This window comes from Apostichopus japonicus, chromosome 19 (assembly GCF_037975245.1).
Source record: "Apostichopus japonicus isolate 1M-3 chromosome 19, ASM3797524v1, whole genome shotgun sequence".
NCBI classification, from domain to species: Eukaryota; Metazoa; Echinodermata; class Holothuroidea; order Aspidochirotida; family Stichopodidae; genus Apostichopus; species Apostichopus japonicus.
The window spans coordinates 12640859-12659553 of NC_092579.1; the positions used below are offsets into that span (position 1 = coordinate 12640859).

Here is an 18695-nt window from a genome sequence, read left to right on the forward strand (position 1 = left end):
TTCTTTTTGGCCTTCCCCCATCTTTGTGTTTGCATTGCAACAAGGTGTAGTTTTCTATACTAAAAAAAAACAAATGAAATCAAATAAAACTTAAATAAAAGATGATTACAGCACATGCAGGAGAAGAGTGAGAGCCCTCCCAAATACTACCGGCTTATGTATACAAAAGACCTTTTTTCCGAAATCCTTTTTCCGACATCGTGGCAATTCCAGAGTTACTTTACACCCCCGCTCCACCATCCACGCAGGAACCCACCCAGACCCCCCTGCGGGGACGATTTATTCTGTTCCAGTTTCTCGTCCAATAAGGGTAACTCTATATGGTTCAGAACTATGTCAAAGAAGAGCGGTTTGCACGGTGACGGCTTAAAGTCCAGTGGAAATGTGGTGAAGTTGGGCTTGGCGGCCAGGTCCGGCTGGTTGGCATTGTACCAGTCAAGCTATTCCGCCAGCGGTCGATTGTCCTTCAGACCGAGTTGCGCCATTCTTTTGCTGATGGAAGGTTCATTGGAATCTGAAAAATGAATGCAGAGAGGTTCTTGGTAAGCCATGGTATTTTTTTTAAAGTATTCTTGGGTGGAGGGTATTTTCTATGGGTGAGGATAATCCGGAGGGTGGGGGAAGTCAATTCAATTAACTGTGAGAAACGTCATTGAATTAGGAACCACCTAAGGCCTATTCTCATCTTTGTAGTAAGTTTGTCACCTTGAGCTACGTGACAGTTCATAAGTAGGGGGGGAATATTCGAGTGGAATTTGGGATTCGAATCCCTGAATAGAGAAAGTTTACAAAAACTTGTTAATTTGCAGTCATTTTTTGTTATTGCTGTCACAAACAGAAATGGATACCCACTTTCTATTATTTGTAGATGACAGAGACTGGTTCAATCGCAGTCTACAAGGCCAGATAAACTCTTTATATTTTGGCTTTCAATTTCTTTATTCTGACAAATTTCGATAGTACAAAAAAACGGCAGTTTTGATCGGGCTTTTGATACTTCCTTGTGATCCCTGGACATCATACATTCAGCTACAAGCAAAAATAACTATTGTCTGTCCTGTCCACCACAATAATTCTATTGTAATATTTTCAGACCCTAAGGGCTAATAGGTCTCTCCCCCCCCCCCCCCCAAAAAAAAGTGTGAAAAGGGATGGTGCTGCTTCCAACCGAATGAATCTTTTCACTCATTGTTTAACCAAAGAGAAAAATTTGGGAAAGAAAACAACAGATTATTAATATAAAGGCCATATTTCTCTGAATCATTGTCTATGCTCTGATGGAATACATTTGTTCCAGTAGCAGGGTTCAATTCCCAGGTTCCAAATGGACACGGCAGTTTAATCTGCATTTTCCTGATGATCAGACCCAAAAGAGAACATCGATATGTCTGTCCACCGTTATCCCAAAGAAGAACCCTTTCAGAAACTCAAGGGTACTAAAGGGATTTCTTCCTTTTGAATTAACCAGGGTCCTACACAAAATTAACAGGGTAGTAACATGATGGTCTCTGCCTGATTCCCCTCCCCCACCCAATTTCTTTTCTTAATTTTTGGTATTCATCCTTTCATATATAGTCCATCTTGCATTTTGCCTTTTGAAAAACAAGAATCCTTAATCTTCATCCAAAGCAGCAAAAAGTTTCTTTCCAAACACAGTAAATTGAATATTATTATATTATTATTAAGTACATACCTAGAATGGAGGCCGCCTGAGCAGAGTACTTCAAGCCGTTGATATCTTGTGCAAGAGTGTCCAATTCCTCTACCTCCACCTATTGATTAAATGAAACCAAAATCTAATCATGATGTCTTCCACATTAAGTTTTTAGGGAGTGTCACTACCCGACAAGCCCTATAGGTTTTTATAGTACACTTCCTTTCACAAGTTTTGTTTCTTATCTCCTTCTATGTCATATGTCATACTTATGTTAAAATAGAATAAAAATCAATAAATAAAATGAAATAAAAGAAATTAGTTACCTTTTTTTTTAATTTGAGTAAGAGTTTTGTTTTTGTTGTTGTTGATATCAAAACAAAAGGAGTTTAACCCCTGGTCGACCTGGCGAGAGGTCCTACGGGGGATAATAAGTTTGTTTTTATAGAATAGACATTTTTTTTTTTTTCTTGGAGAGGTTGTCTATGTTCAGTCAGGGAATTGCTGGTAAATGAAGTCTTATATATTTACATAGGACAGGATAGCCATAATCATACCCGAGGTCAGAGTCGAAGAGTCAAATAGGGAGGGATTTCTAAAGGAGAGGAATTTTTTAAGTACTGAGAATTGTGGAGACGGAGTGGTTTCTATTGTTTGGGTAGGGAGTGGTTGTGGTTTCTATTGTTTGGTAACAATATAATCTGTATATATAGGTATACTTGGGCCTAGACCCATTTAGGAAAGGATTTTTTTAATGGAATGAGACTTTAAGTAGTAACAATTTTGAATACAGAAAGGGTTTGGTTTTTGGGTAGTGAGTTGTTGCGACTTTGTATTTCAGGCGGGGAGGTCTTCAATCAAAGGGTCGTTCTCGAGGTTGTTTTCGTATAACTTGGTGTTGAATTCTTCAAGTCGGGTGAAAGTAGATTTTGTGTTTCCTGCACGGAGAACGTACAAAGTAGCAATATAGGTAGGGATTTTGAGTGCGAGTCGATAAGCTGTGGTGTGGATTCTGTTTAAAATTTGTTTATTGGGATTAGAGATGGTAAGCAGGGAGATTCTCCCGTAACTGAGAATCGGTTTTACTTTGGATTTATAGATTTGGATAATTGTTTTCGGAGGGAAGTTATATTTGTGTGAGAGGATTTGAATGGATTTAAGTTGGAACCAGCAGCGTCCTGCAGTTCTGTTACAAAGTAGATTAAACGATAATTTGCTATCGAAAGTGGTACCAAGGAAGGTTGCATTAGGAGTAGCAGTGATTGAGGTGTTGAAAAGATTAATTTTGGAAATATGGTTATGGTATTTTGAGTTTATTATGGAGAAATTGGCTAGGTTAGATTTTGAGGGATATATTTTTGTTCTCCACATCAAGCACCAATTTTCGAGATGTGTAATTGCTTTTTTAATATTTAGTTCCGTCATATAGATATTTTTACTGGTGCTCCAAATGGCTATGTCGTCAGGGTAGTGACTATAGTTGCATTCAGATAGAGGGGGGATGTTCAAATCATTAACAAATAGGGTGCAGGGGAGGGGGCTGAGAACAGCGCCCTGTGGAGTACCTGCACCAAGTGGAATAGGTTTTGATTATTGGTTTTTGTAGCATATTTTGGCATTGCGCTCACTAAAGAAAGAGGAAAGAAGTCTGGTGTAATTGCAGGGGAGATTAAAGTTAAGTAGTTAAATTCTTATGCCGTTGTGCCAAGTTTTGTTGAACGCCTTTCGGCATCAAGGAAGAGGGCAGTGGTATCATGTTTTTTTATGAAGCCGATGCGAATTTCTTTGGAAAGGTGGAAAGTTTGGTTTATTGTAGATTTGTGTGCGCGGAATTAGCCTGATTGATACGGGCAAAGTGATTAATTTGCTCAAGGTGGTTTCTGGTGCGGTTATCTATAATTCTTTCGAAAATCTTACCTAAGGCTGGTAGGAGACTAATTGGTTGATAGTTTTGAATTTTGGTGTGTCTTTACTTAGTTTCGGTATTAATATCATTTTGGCGGATTTCCACAGGGTTGGGAAATGACCCAGTCTAAGGAGTTTGTTAAATAATGGGAAAATATGAGAGTTAATGAATATCGGAGGCCGACGGAGGGGAATCTTTTAGCATTAGGTCATTTATGTTGTCAAGACCAGGGGAGGAGGCATTTTTGCATATTCAGTGGCACTATACCAATCATTTATATCTATTTCTTTGAGTAGAGGGATGTTTTTGTTGAGACATCCTTAGAAGTTGGGGATAAAGCTGGTTGCATTACAGATAATTGTACGGTCTATTTTGTGTTGGAATCTGTTATCGTATGGAGGGCCATCTAAGATATTGAATATAGTTTTCAAGTATGATTCACTAAGCTTTATTTGGTCTTAAGTTTTTGTGATGTGGTTACCTACTTTATCTCTAAGGCATTCATCTGTATTACCTGTGTTTGGGTTGTAATGGGTTTATGATATTTTTTTTATTTTTCCAAAAGTGTTTTGGGTTTTTGTCATTAATGATTGAATCGCATTTGTTTTGGATTCGGTTTTGGTCGATCGCCGATATTTGTCTATTTATTTGTTTTTTAGGTTGGTTAATTTAGGTTTTTAGAGTTGGATCTGGGGAGATCATATAGGTTCTATGTAGGCGACGTCTGAGTTATTTAGTGTAAGAATATTCCTATTTAGTTTTGGATTTCTGTTTTGTTTTTAATGGGCAGTGTTGTTTGAAGGTATTAAAGATATGTTGGGCAATGCTGTCACAATATATGCCGATGTAATTTAGTTTGTTGTTGTGGTAATTGGCAATAGTGTTGTTTGTTATGATCCCTTTTTAAATGATGTCCAGTCTGTTTTATTGTAATTATATGTTAATTCGATATTTTGGATGCAACTGAGGTTTATGTCTAGCTCAAAAAGGAGTGGAAAATGGTCACTGATTAGGTCATCTTCTAGGATTTGAATCGAATGAGTTTTAGTTGCAGGGTGGTTTGAGGTTATGGCGTAGTCAAGTAGTTCAGTATTATAGTTTATTGTGTTTATCCTAGTTTTGGTATTTTGGTTAGTTATTGTTAAGTTGTGTTTATCACATATTTCTAAGAGGGATATGCCTTTTTCAGATATTTTGGTGCTACCAAAAATGATGTGGTGGGCATTTAAATCTCCTAGTAGTATTGTATTTTTATTAGAACTTTTTTTGATTGTGGATATGGGCTCAATTGGGGACTATAATAGCTAATAATGTGGAGAGGTTTATTGTCTCTTTCGAGTACATTTTCAATTGTTTGGGTTTGTTTGGGAGGAGGGTGGCTTTGAGGTTGTTTTTTTCAGCAATAAGTACTCCTCCCATAGAGCGAGAGATATCGTGTCTGAAAGTTTGGTAACCAGGGATGCTAAGGTGGGAATTTTTATTTAGTTTAGTTTCGTTTAACGAAATGATATCCGGGGAGTGGTTGGCGAATATAGTAAGTAGGAGGCTTAATTTTGGAAGGATACTGTTGATGTTTAGGTGGAGGAACTTGACCAAAGGAGGGAGTGTGCTTGTCATGTAGGTGATTGAGGAGGGCTAAATATTGAAGGATGGTGGAGACGTTCCATAATTACAGTTTCTGGGATATTTAAGTTTAGGTGTTTTAGTGCTAACACGGTGGCGTAACTGGCAAGGTCGTCAGATTTAACATAATGTTGGCTTTTTGGAAGGTGTATTGTACTAATTCAATTACAAAGGTTGCGATATTAAGTTTTTTTTCAGTGACGATTTTATTTGTTATTTTAATTTTAGGGGTAAAATTGGTTACATTCGCTAGTTCTTTGTTCTTGTTGTTTGTTATTATTTTCAGTTTTAGCTTCTTTAAATTTTGGGCATCCTTTGTTAAGGGCGACATGAGTCCCTGAGCAATTGGCACATTTTGGGTTTTCTTCTGGTTTGGGACAGCTGTCTTTAACTCTGTGGTTTTTGCCACATCTGAGACATCTGCTTTTATTTTTGCAAGTATGGTGGGTGTGTCCAAAAAGTTGACATTTGAAACATTGAGTGATTTGGGGGGGTTCGTGGTATTCTTCTGTTTTGTGTTTAGAGTATCCTAAGTAGAAACCTTGTTTGATTAGGGATTGTTGAGGCTCTTGTTCTTCAAACGTCATTTTTACTTTCCAAGTTGTATTGTTTGTGGCATGACTAATGAGTCTTTTAGTTTGTATTGGGGTGTATTCTTGGTCTTTGAGTTCTTGTTCAATATATTTGATTTGAATTTCAGGGTTTATGCCACAGGCTACTACGGAGAAGTTTCTTTGTCATACTTTTTGGGGGATTCTTGGTTTGGGGTTGCCTAGTTTACTCTTTTGAGTCCATGGTTTCAGGAGGATATTTGCAGATTTAGGGTCATGGGGGTGATTAGGATGTCGTTACTACGAAGACGGTTTATATTTGAGATCATGGCATTTGGTTTTTCTTCATTGATTAGTTTAGCAAGTGTTTATTGGGTTTTTTGATAGTTCTGGTAAGATTCCTGATACAATGATTGTTTGAGCGGACTTTTTGGTAATTGGTTTGGAGTTAGGAGATGGGTTTATTTCAACGTAGATTGGACGTTGTCTTTTTCTGCTATTTTTGTACAGGGATCCAGTCATTAATGTCTATGTCAAAATCAGAGAGGTTTAGGTTTTCGACTAGGGGGGCGGTTATAGGTGGGTAAGGGGTTGTCATATTGGCAAAACAGCCCCTCCCTACGGGTTTTAAAGGGCTTCTATACAATGAAATTGATCATAAACTTCACTTACCAGAAAGAATTAGTCTCCAGCCTAAGACGGCGGACGGAAAGAATAGGAACTCCTTTTGAAGAGACACACTATGAATCGAAAGTGTACTCGGCAGCGTTGTGTTGGTATCCAAGGACGCGTACGTTTTGTAAATGGCGAGTAAGTCATAGAGTGAAGGATGATGGGGTGGCGCTATGTCAAAAAGCTAACTGTTGACCAACATAATCCACAGAATCCTAAGGTAAGAAGAGGAATGCAAAAGAAATTAGCCAGTTTTCTTCAAAGTAAGTCTCGTACATTTAGCACAACACATTAAACACTAATTAGCAACTAATTCCAACAAATTTTAGGCTGTGATTGAAACTTTACTGGTGGAAACATAATTAAATATATATTACATTTTTATGAACCTTTCTTTCTTATGACTAACCTTGACTGTATATTGCAGCTTTCCAGCTTAGCTGGTGTTTTTCCATCAAATCAGCTCATCTTTGAGTTTTCCGATCTTGACAACAATCAACTGTCTTTTTAATTTACCACAACCCAGACCACACTAATTGGCAACTCTTTCCAACAATCTAAGGCAACAGTCATCAATTTAAGACAACCAAATTACTAATTACAAAATGATTCCAACAAACTAAGGCACCGGGTCTCATTAATTTAGCACAAAACAGACCACACTAGTTAGCAAATGATATCAATAAACTAAGGCAAAACTTATAAATATAATACAAACACACCACACTAACTACCAACAAATTATCACAGTACTCCTCTACAATTTAGCCCAACAGACCACACTAATTAGCTACTCATTCCACCAAACTAAGGCTCTTTAATTTATCACGAAACAGACCACACCAAAGTACCGACTGGTTCCAACAGGCTAAGGCACTGTGTCTCCTACATTTAGCACTGATCTTGACAAGCAACTGTTGAGAGGACAAGACTGATGTTCATGATACTGGCTTACACTGATGTTTCCCTTGAAACTTAATTTTCCTCCAATTTGTTAAATCACCTCCAGATAACACTTCCAGATATCTCTGTAGAGGACAAGCTTGAAGGATCTTCTCGTATTTGGTGGAGTTGAGATCTTTACCAAACAGAACGTTTCCTCTCACAGTATCATTTTGGATCCAAGCTTGTTGAGCAACATAGGCCATGCAGATCTCTGATGAAAGGAGAGGAATACAAAACAAATTAGTCACTTTTCTTCAAAGTAACAGCAAAAGTAAAAAAGTCAAACCCTGTTAACAACCAAACTGTCAGCCGTGAAACAAAACATGTATACTCTTCTAGAGGGGCAATTTGTGAAAGAAATGGAATTTTATGGTCAGATCAAAGTTATTGGACACTGGTTTGAACAACTCTCAAGAAAGACCTCACTAAATACCAACTCGTTCCATCAAACTAGGTACAATTTCTTATTAATTTTAGACAACCAAAATACTTATTACAAATTCATTCCAACAAACTAAGGCAACAGGTTTCATTAATTTAGCACAAAACAGACCACACTAATTAGCAACTCATATCAATAAACTAAGGCAGAACTTATCAATTTAATACAAACACACCACACCAATTACCGACTGGTTCCAATAGGCTAAGGCTGAGGTCTTATACATTTAGCACAAAAATGTCTCCTACATTTCTAATTAAAAACTAATACCAATAAACTAAGGCACCATGTCTCAATAATTTAGCACAAAAACAGACTACATTAATTAGCATCTCATGCCAATAAACTAAGAAACCAATTAGCTTCATTTTGGTTGCTTGGAATGAGTGGAATTTGTCACTCTGTACAAACTATGTCATGGAACTTGTTCAGCCTTTCTGTAAGAATAGTAGTTTAGCACAAAAAAAAACAACATCATATACCGACTGGTTCCAACAGGCTAAGGCACCATGTCTCATACATTTAGCACAAAAACAAGAACACACCAAATACCCACTGGTTCCAACAGGCTAAGGCACTGTGTCTCGTACACTTAGCACAAAAACAGACAACACCAAATACCGACTGGTTCCAACAGGCTAAGGCACTGTGTCTCGTACATTTAGCACAAAAACTGACCACACCAAATACCAACTTGTTCCAACAGGCTAAGGCACTGTGTCTCGTACATTTAGCACAAAAACTGACCACACCAAATACCAACTGGTTCCAACAGGCTAAGGCACCGTGTCTCATACAATTAGCACAAAAACACACCACACCAATTACCTTTTTCAATAGGCTAAGGCACTGTGTCTCGTACAGTTAGCACAAAAACAGACCACACCAAATACCGACTGGTTCCAACAGGCTAAGGCACCGTGTCTCCTACATTTAGAAATGATCTTGACAACAATCAACTGTTGAGAGGACAAGACTGATGTTCATGATACTGGCTCACACTGATGTTTTCCTTGAATCTTACTTTTTCTCCAATTTCTGTTAAATCACCTCCAGATAACACTTCCAGATCTCTCTGTAGAGGACAGGCTTGAAGGATCTTCTCGTATTTGGTGGAGTTTATGATCTTTCAACCACTTGTTCTAAACCTGATCCAGCTTCATTACAGACATCCAAGACTCACAATTTTCCTTCAATTTTCTTCATCTTCTTCTTTCACCTGAGACAGTATTGTAAAAGATAAGAAGATTTCATATATTGGAAAGCAGATAGACATTGCAACTAGACTCATTTTTATACACTCCTTTCCTTCCTCCCCTCCCTCCCCCTGACTACCTAAACAACCCTGACTGCTGCCTCATTGATATAACTATGTATAAACAAATGTATATGATTGTGGTTTAATGGCAGAAATAAACGAAACAAATACCAGAGCTTAAATATTTCTGTGTTACTATAGTAAACTGCATACCCAAACGGAAGCATTACAGAATCTTCAATGTCTCAGACCTCCAGCAGGATGTTACAGTCACAGTTCATGGAGTCTCCTTGTGAATCAGTGTGGCCAATGCAATGCTGTAAAGACAAATATCAAAGCAATATGTACAGTATATATATACCTTTGGTGTGAAGTAAATTTTAGTATTTTTTTAAAGTAAGATCATCTTCCAGTTTGCGTATGCAGATACCTTTTTGATGAATGTTTACAGACATGAATAAACTGTACCTCTTTTTGTTACTAAGTGCCTGTTTATTTTTAATACTTGCAATATGACTCTTTAATGAACCTTACTAGACATTGCTATCAAACATATGGAGTACTTCGTAAAATGCCAAAACTTCCTTTGATGTATATTGTTCACTATAATGGTCAAGCTGATTGAAAGGAATGAATTCAACACAATTTGAGAACATTTCATCAGCCAAACAATTTGGAGAGCATGTACTAGTTTAAACAAACTTAGCAAGCACATTCATGAGGAACTGGAAAATTGAAAAATGTCTGAAATAAACATAATTCTTGAAACGAGAAACTTGACAAGTGAAATAAGGACCGACACTTTAGCTACAACATGTACACTTGGCAAAGATGAAAACTGGCTTTTCAGCCAATACACAAGTAGCAACAACATATTAGTATATTCATGGTAAACCCTCATGTGCTTCCATGACTTCTAGCACCTGTGTAATAATATTCTATATCAACAAGGACAGAAATACTATATCTTGTACTTATCTCTCAATACTCTTAATATGTGTTTACCATGAGTTGTGTTCCTCACAACTTTCAATCAATGTTTTCAAATTAAAAACCAAATTAAAGACAATTACTCAACAATGAGAGGTTGACTTTGCAAAGTTTGAATTCGGTTTAATAATAATCAAAGTTCTAGTGAAACAGTTCTGCAGACCATAAAATCATGCCTTAGGCATCAAAAGAAGGCTATGATCTGATAAAGATATGCCGAGAGTTGGACCAATACTGTTAAGCCTAGCTTCAGGTCAAAATTATGCCAGTTGATCAAATTAATACATGTATATCAATTTAGTTGCCTATGCTAGGTAACATCAGCTTTCATGGAGAGTTTTCTCCATACTTGAACCATCACTAACATCAATTAGACCACAGCGCTAGGCCTAATTGCTTGAGAATTTCATTTTACAAAGTACCGTTGCTTGTATAAGAAGCCTAAGATAGGCTAGTTTGTCCTCATCTCTATCTAGCCTTCGCTTTGGTAGGCTAGCCTAGGTTTCCCATTTTCATTTGGTGGTAGGCCTAGCCTGGGGCCAATTGTTCCCTCCCCTAACAACGTTATTTTCCTCCCACTTAAAAGTTGAGTAACTTACCTCCCCTACATCATAGGGGAGTCAAGTACGTTTTCACTGGAAACTAACATTTCCAGGGGAGTTAACTAAGGTTTTTCATGGGAGGCATATTGGCTAGGCTATGTGGAAAGAATAGATGTTGTAAGTGGAATAACTAAGAAAATATTTAAAGGGAGAAAGGTAAAGTTAAGGGTGAAAAATAACATGGTTAAGGAAACTAACATACTATTTTCAAGGGAGGAGACTGTTGTTCTGTAGGCTCTGACTGTATATTCTTGTAGAGTACAGTAAGCTAAAGAAAGTTGTGATAGTATGAAAATAGAAAATGTGACCATAGGTATCTTCCTTGTGTAACTGTTCAGTGATTGGAAGATAAAAAATGTGTGTGAATAGGCCGGATTGTTTGCATAGGATTGTATGCGAACATGGGGTAATTTACATGCGTGGAATTCATAGTGGTAATGGGTTGTTTGCTTGTATGGCATTCATTGTGGGAATGAAATAACATAGACAATTTAGCCTATACAGTAGGTATGCCCTCCTTGGTTCCTCTCCTTGTTTTCCTATTTACCACTTTCTTCAATTACTACAAGTACAAGTGTCTCTTTGAAATATGTTCCTTTCTTTCACCAAACTCTCCTAAATCACAAGACACATTTAATTACTACGTACAGTTGCTTCACTACCTAAATTAATTCTTTCCACAGCCAAGCCGTCTTTCTTTCCTCCCCTGAAAAACTTTGGTTTCAACCCCTAAAAATAATTTCAGGGAGGAAACTATTGTTTTTATTCTTGAAAGTTGGAGAAGAAACCAACGGCCTTGCCTGTCATGATGGAAAAAAAAAAAAGGAAAGAGAGAGAGCTTTCATCCTAAGCTAATTTGTCCGGCTGCGAGTTAGTTTCTTGAGGATGTGTTACTGTTAAGTGCTAGATGGCATAGCCTAGGCTATGGTAGGCTACTCTGGTAGGAATTTAAAGACATTTAGGCCTAGGCTAGGCTAATTAAGTTAGGCCTAGCCTAACTGTACTAGCCTTAACCAGAAAGTAATTAGGCCCAACCAGCTAGGTCTAGTATTTTGTCGGAAGATATAAAGTGACTTACTGTACTTACGTTTGTCTAGTGAATATCATATTAGGCATAGATTAGCATTCCAACTAGTATAGACGCCAGTGCCTACGTGAGCTAGCCTATCGTTAGGCCTAAGCGATACTATTATATGATAGGCTAGCGTAATTTCTCACGCTCGCTGACTCAAACAATGTGAAGTACTAACTTGCTCCACAAAACTAATACACAACCTTCGAGCTGGCGAATATATCTGCCATTCACATTCTTTGGCAGTTACCCCCCATACAGAATAGGCTACAAATTACAATTACGTATGAATTGCTAGCCAACGGCTGCCAGGAAGCGAACTGCACTGCTCGTGTAACCTTTCGTGAGCAAATTATATACAGATCATAATTCGCGCTCCGTTGCTTAACCTTTGACCACGACCGTGTGCGTCTATGGCAAGCCATGTGGGACAAACACCGCATAATATATCAACCTATTAATTGAAAAAAAAAATAAACAAGCAATGACATGCTAGATGCATATCCATTTGAAATCATTACATTTACAACGAAACAATTCAAATGGTCTCATAACATAGGCCTAAGGTCAGTAAACATGTTGGTCAAGATAATTTATTGAGTTCGCTGCGAATCTCGTCAGAAAAGTTGTTTTAATGACCAATATATCATTACCCGAATGGCCCGTTGGTCTGGAATTAGGCCTAGGCGGGACAGTAGGCCTACTGTCATGATCAACCCAGGGGGGGGGGGCGAGGGTGTAGGTCTGGCGTATCCATGGGGCAGACATTCTAAAGATAATAATTTACACTTTTTGAGGGGGACTCTTGGGGCGAATCTTGACATAAAAATGTCAGCCTAAAATTGTTTGGCTAGCTGCATGAACATTTTCAGATACAACAAATTTTGGCAAAAACTGCTTGAATTTTGTGATAAAATGTCACATTTGAGATTTTTTTGGTACATTGTCTGAATTTTTAACCCATTCTCCAATATAAATGAAGGTATTAAATGAAATTCACTGTTTCTGTGATCCATGTAGAGGTTTTGTTCTTAAAGTCTTACCTTTTTGTGCAGAGTTCTAGAGCATCTGTTCCTTATGCATGTCTTGAAGTAGAGGTTGGGTAAAGTAGAGGTTTGCTAAATTTTAATAGAATCAATAGTTATATCTACTTCAGTTGCTGTAACTGTATCTTAGGTGCCCCCCCCCCCTCCCTCTGCCAGGTTTCATCTAGGATGAACCACTGGTGCTGTGATCGAGTGGATAAAGGCAATGGCATTTGAAGCAATGAGGTTTGGCAATCAGGAGGTTCTATGTAAGGTGGGTTTGTCATCCAAGAGCAGTCTACAGTTTTCCCATCTGAAATGAGTTTCTAAATTTTATATAAAATGTTGAATTGGAAGCCACCAGTAGTGTAAGTTGTGATCCATACACCTGTGCGGGCTTCTCCCACATTTGTGTTTGGTTAAGCTTTGTAAAAATAACTGCTCATTATTATTATTACAAGCTGGGCCGTGTAACCCCATTCTTATCTTTGGAGTGGGGGGAGTGGGTATCTGCACTTGTTGGATGTGTAGTGCAATTGGACGCCAAGATTAAGAAACAGAAAACCACATTTACATAATGTTACAGCTCTGACATAAATCTTAGCTTTATAAGAAACTCAAAGGACAGCCATTTATTTTACGGCTCCGTGGAAGCTGGAATCCTTTTTATTTATCAACAGCATACATACACACCATAATTGAATGATAATTAAACAGTAACATAAAAGATAAAAGTACTTAAACTGAAAACATGATAAGAAAATGACATCCCTTGATGAAAGTACAGTGAACTGGAGCCTCTGGAGAGAGATGTATACTAATACAAGCCTTTTAATTAGGTTGTGATATTGTGTGTTCAATCACATCTATAATAAGCAACAATGTGGGTAATCATTAATAAGTACTCATTTGAGTGGGAAAATAAAGCCTACAGGTTGTCAAATAATTCATTGTTAACAGTTAGATCATATAGCAAACAGAACAAGTAGCTACAAAGGAACGTACTTCCTTCATAAAATATCGCCCCAAGTGTCTTGCAGCATATATTATGTAACTTAATTATACTCAACTATCAGAGTGAACAACAGAGTAAACAACTCTACAGTAAAGCCCACCATTTGAATACTGTACTATCTTCTGAATGAATGGAAACAGTTAAAAGATAGTTCATACTGTTCCAGTCTTTGATACACTGTGTATGAAACCGGTGGGGATTATAAAGGTAGGTTTTACACGCTTCACCATGATGTAAGAAATATAAGGGTAATAAAAGGAATATCATACCATCAAAGAATATATAACATTAACTCAAAGGTCACTGTACATCTTGTCCTTTGATGTTAAAGTCTCACTATGCAATCCATCTGGACGGTCTGAATAATAATGTTTTGGAGGTTTCTATTCTCGCTCGTTCTCTGAGATTCGGCCAAAATATTTGGCAAACAATGCACCTACAAGATTGTCTGCTTATTAAGTACACAATGGTACCAAAAAAGGGTTAGGGAACAGTTTGTTCGTGTTTATAATGGAAGGCATAATGGGGTTTTATACCTAAATATCACATGAAAGTAAGTACAAACAATGAAGGATATTCATCAGAACACAACTACGAGGCAAGTTATAAAACCAACCAATTTACTCAGTTTTGAAATGTAAGTAAAAACAGAGGAGCTGTGTGCTATTCATGACCAACATTTTTGTTTGTGTTTACGTCATATGAAAAACTCAAAATACCCATATCCCAATGGATTTAAAGAAAAAATTGAAACCATAGAAAATAAGTTGACAGTCGGGTCAAGTAGCTACTGGAAAGTTCCCTAAAAACACTTTAATGAGTTTTACTTCAGCACCGTCGAAATGGGTGCAATTAGTCTGTAAATATATGATGCTTGGCATGGCAAAACATGGATGGGACAGATATTGAGACTTTCATATTTAGAGAGGACAGAAACAAGCAAACAAGCAGAGACTTAAAGTTGAATCCAGATGTCCTTTTATCACTGAATGGAGAATCGGTTGAGAGAGCATTTCAGAGACGAAGCCTGAATTAAAAGCTAAAAGATCAATCAATTTTGTGAAATAGCATTTAACGTACTACACTTTTCATTCAATTCTAATTACCACCAGGTGAAGGCAATATTATACAATATTTCTGTACGAAACCCTTGGTGTATTTCTCCCCCTCCAACCCACGCCCAAAGAGGTGCAACTTCACATGGCTAATTAGCCTGATCATGCACCTCTGTCCCTTCTGCTATATGAAAAGTAAAGTAAGACATCTTATAATCCTCTCTTACATTTGATCTTTCTGTGGTTTTAAGAATTTTGCATATTTTAAATATTCAGGGTGGCATTTAACCCCCCCCCCCACTTCCCCACACCCATCACCACCAAGAAATATGAAAATGGATGAAGTAAACAGGGTGAGAGAGAACTTCAGTTGCTACTGTTTGTTCTAATAATGTCCTCATAGATAATACGGAAACCTCAAGTCTGCAATATAAATCCACCGTGACAAAATGATGATATTTCGGTTGCTTTTATTCCCAAGATGCGCTATTGTTCTTGTTTTGTTATTATATTTATTTCCTATTCCTGTTGGCCTGGTTACATACCGTCACGAGAATCCGACAGTGGCGCATCCTGGTCGACCGAGTGGGGAAGGAAAACCAAAACTTGCAACAACATCAACGACAACGACAGAGCAAATACAGACTTGTGACACGTTGTGACAACGTCACAGCAAAATCACATCATTATAGCAAATGCCCAAAAAGATGGCTGAATTAAGAAAGAAAACAGTTTCTCCTTTCTCCCCTCTTTTTGGTCGTGGCAACATCCCAGTTTGGAGAGAAAGTCAAGCAATTTTGGAGGATCTAGTTTAAGGAGATTGGAGGAAGACAGGGTTTAAAGGTGACATGCACTACTGTAATTTGACTAAGGTGGAGCTATATTCCATGCAGGCAATTTAGATTAAAGGAGCACTTTTTTCCCCATTTTTTTGTTTTAAACTGTTTGTTAGCCAAACACTAAAGCTAGAAACAGTAAAAACATGGTAAAGACTAACGCTAACAGCTAATATGGACATAGTCGGAGGTTAAAACTTCCTCTTTGTGTAATTTCTATCATTTGAACATCAATTATGTTCGTATTTGATATGGAATACATGGTTTGGTTTTTTATTGAGATTTTTCAAGCTGAATGCTACTTTAACTGAACAATAAACATAGAGTCTGGCAGGATCAGAACCGATGTTTTCAGAAAATCTGGCAAATCTAAAATAATATTCTTTGAGAATCTCCTGGGTATTAATTCTCTAAACTATAGTTTCATTATGAAATTATCTTCTTGTATTTTTTTTCTTTCTGATGTTCAGCAAAGATACACACATTACCATAAAAACATTTTTTCATGCAAAAAAAGGGTGAAAGTGAAGCTTACGAAAACAATATCACTTCAAAAATAATTTCAAAACAAAACACTCAATTGAAAAGTAAACAAAAGCTGCAGGCAAGTCTTTTCAAACATGTAAGTCTAGTCAAACCAATCCGAAAACAACTGCAATTTGGGGGGTAAGGATAGGTGGGGGGTAGAGGTTGGGTAGAACAGCACTGATTAAACCGAGTTCACCAACAAAAGTAAAGCAAAGCATTGATTTATGACTCACATAAAAGGTGACATGATTTCTACACTTAAAACCAATCACTTTGTGTAATCATTAATGAAGAATATCAAAACAAGCCATAACTGAAAGATATTTGTTTCCGAGTAAGCAGGCTTTAGTAAGTTGAGATTGATCAATTAATTCGATCTTATTAATGGAAGTTTGTTCAACCTATTGATTTTAACATGAAGTGCAACTCCAGTGGCATGTCCAAGTACTAGCTTCAGTGTCAATTTACCCACACATTTTACTGGGTGGAGTGGGGTGGGGGGGAGGAGGGGGAGTGGCTAATATCTCAACTTTCCCCGTAGCTCATGTACTTTCTTGTGGTACATTCACTGATATTACTTACATAGAACCTAACGGAAGGAATGTCGAGACCATCCGTCATTTTCACCACACTTTAATAAGTACACATGAATCGTATCCTAACGACTGTCACACCAGGCACATTGATAAAACAAAATTGCCCCCCCCCCTTTTATTTTCTCTCTTTCTATTACTTAGTGCTTGTTTTGGATTAATGATGAAGATTTTACAATTTTTCTAAGCAAGGATACTTAAGTTTTTGGCAGCCCATTGGTAGGTGCGGTCAAGATAATGCTTAATCAAATAACATAAAAATAATTGTTGGGATTGGGGGATAGGCCAGCCAAGCTATTACCTAACTACAGACAGAAAAAAAAGACTTTCTATTCTTAAGTAAACTGGTACCTTGATCAAACTTTACCATATTATTAGATCTTGATCAATGTTTACAATATTACTAGAGGGTCATCAGGCTGATACAGGTGGTTTACTCTGGAACCAGTGTAAAAGCTTAAATGAAACAGGACACTGTTGTGCTGGTATGAGACGCGTTAGAACACAACAGGTAGCGAGGGCGCTTTATTCTGTCCTTGTCTACAGTAGCATACCCGTACAACTGCTGTGTAACCCTACACCAACTTATTACGGTCTTGTCCATGAAACAAAAAGCCTTATCAGCTGACATACTACCGAACTTAGTCGGTATACTTTATACTAGTATGCAAATCATAAACAATCTATAAACAGAAATTGGTGGGTGGCTCTGCTCTTCATAATCTAAAACAAGAGATATCCTTTAAGAATGTGGACTTAATAGATAAATGCAGAGGGGGTGGGGAGAAGAATGAAAGGTAGAGGGGGCCAGAGACAAGGAAAATTCCAACGCACCTGTGTTCTGCAAGCATCTCCATAAGTTATACCTGCCAGAACTTCAGAGATGGGTCCAGGGTGCGTCTTATCCCCAAAACGCTCTTGCCTAATCTGAAATTCAAAGAGTAGACAACATCCTCGTTGGTATCATTATAACACTTCTATTCATACATAGTCTCTCTGCCATTAAGGATGAGGAATTAAAAATTCATGCCTTTTGCCACCGCGGTCCTGGCACCAGCTGCAAGGAGCATGTGGCATGAGTGCTAAATGCCTCGTTCTGTTGGATGCAGGTGTGACCTCATCAATTTATCATTTCTGGGTAATATGGTTATGGAAACTTCACCGGCGACACTCTTTGGGACATCTATCAAATATGTAGGAATGACAGAACACATAACATAGCACTAAGACACATAACATAACACTTAGAGGACATTGAATAGTGATACTAAGGAGGAGAGATTTAAGAATGTTTAAAGTTCTCACAGCAAATTTTTGAGGCTTGCTAAGGGTCTGCTGTGTGTAAAATGATCCTGGGTGGGAAGGGGGTCGGAGGCGTGAGGAAATATACACCCATCCGCTTCAACCTACCATAAAAATACAAAAGTAGTACATAGCACAACTTAAAAAAACTTTCTTGGGTGAACCCTCCCTACATGTGGAAATGGCTCCCTTAATGGGGAGTCCGCTCCCTACAAGGGGAGAACCCTACCTACGTGGGGAGTCCGCTTCAACGAATCCAGGGCAACACCCACTGATACACTTTTACATTATCTTTTTTTTTTTCCACTTTTTCTATAACATGCCAGATACATCATTCACTCCTCGGAAGACCGAATTAGGGGAAAGGCGAAAAAATGGGAAAGAAGTGAGAGGAAGGAGAAAGTGGTGACAAATAACAAAAATAAAACAATCAATTAGAAATAACAGTGTATAACGTCATCAACGTACAGTTTAAACCTTCTTCTTGTACTCCTTATGATCTTGTCCCTGTCTTGCAAACTGTTGTGGATCGGTGATAGCGACTGCATCACCACTCTTGGGGTCCTTGTCACCTACCCACTGTGAAAAATGTAACCAGAGAGAAGAGTTGTGGATGACGCATAATC

General features: G+C 37.8%; 1 protein-coding gene across 37 annotated transcripts in view; it reads right to left on the reverse strand.

The window, feature by feature from the left end:
• Positions 1–199: 199 nt before the first annotated feature.
• Positions 200–18695, reverse strand: part of LOC139960617 (gamma-adducin-like) — a 49493-nt gene continuing 30997 nt past the window's right edge. For 20 of the 37 annotated variants that reach the window (XM_071959104.1, XM_071959111.1, XM_071959119.1 and 17 more), the window contains 9 exons: positions 18538–18648; positions 17602–17694; positions 11894–12169; positions 9265–9368; positions 8818–9012; positions 7410–7562; positions 6407–6621; positions 1694–1772; positions 200–514 (listed from right to left, as the gene is read on the reverse strand). The gene's annotated coding sequence lies outside the window, so the exon portion shown is untranslated. The other 17 variants (XM_071959126.1, XM_071959124.1, XM_071959115.1 and 14 more) reach the window with 17 other exon arrangements.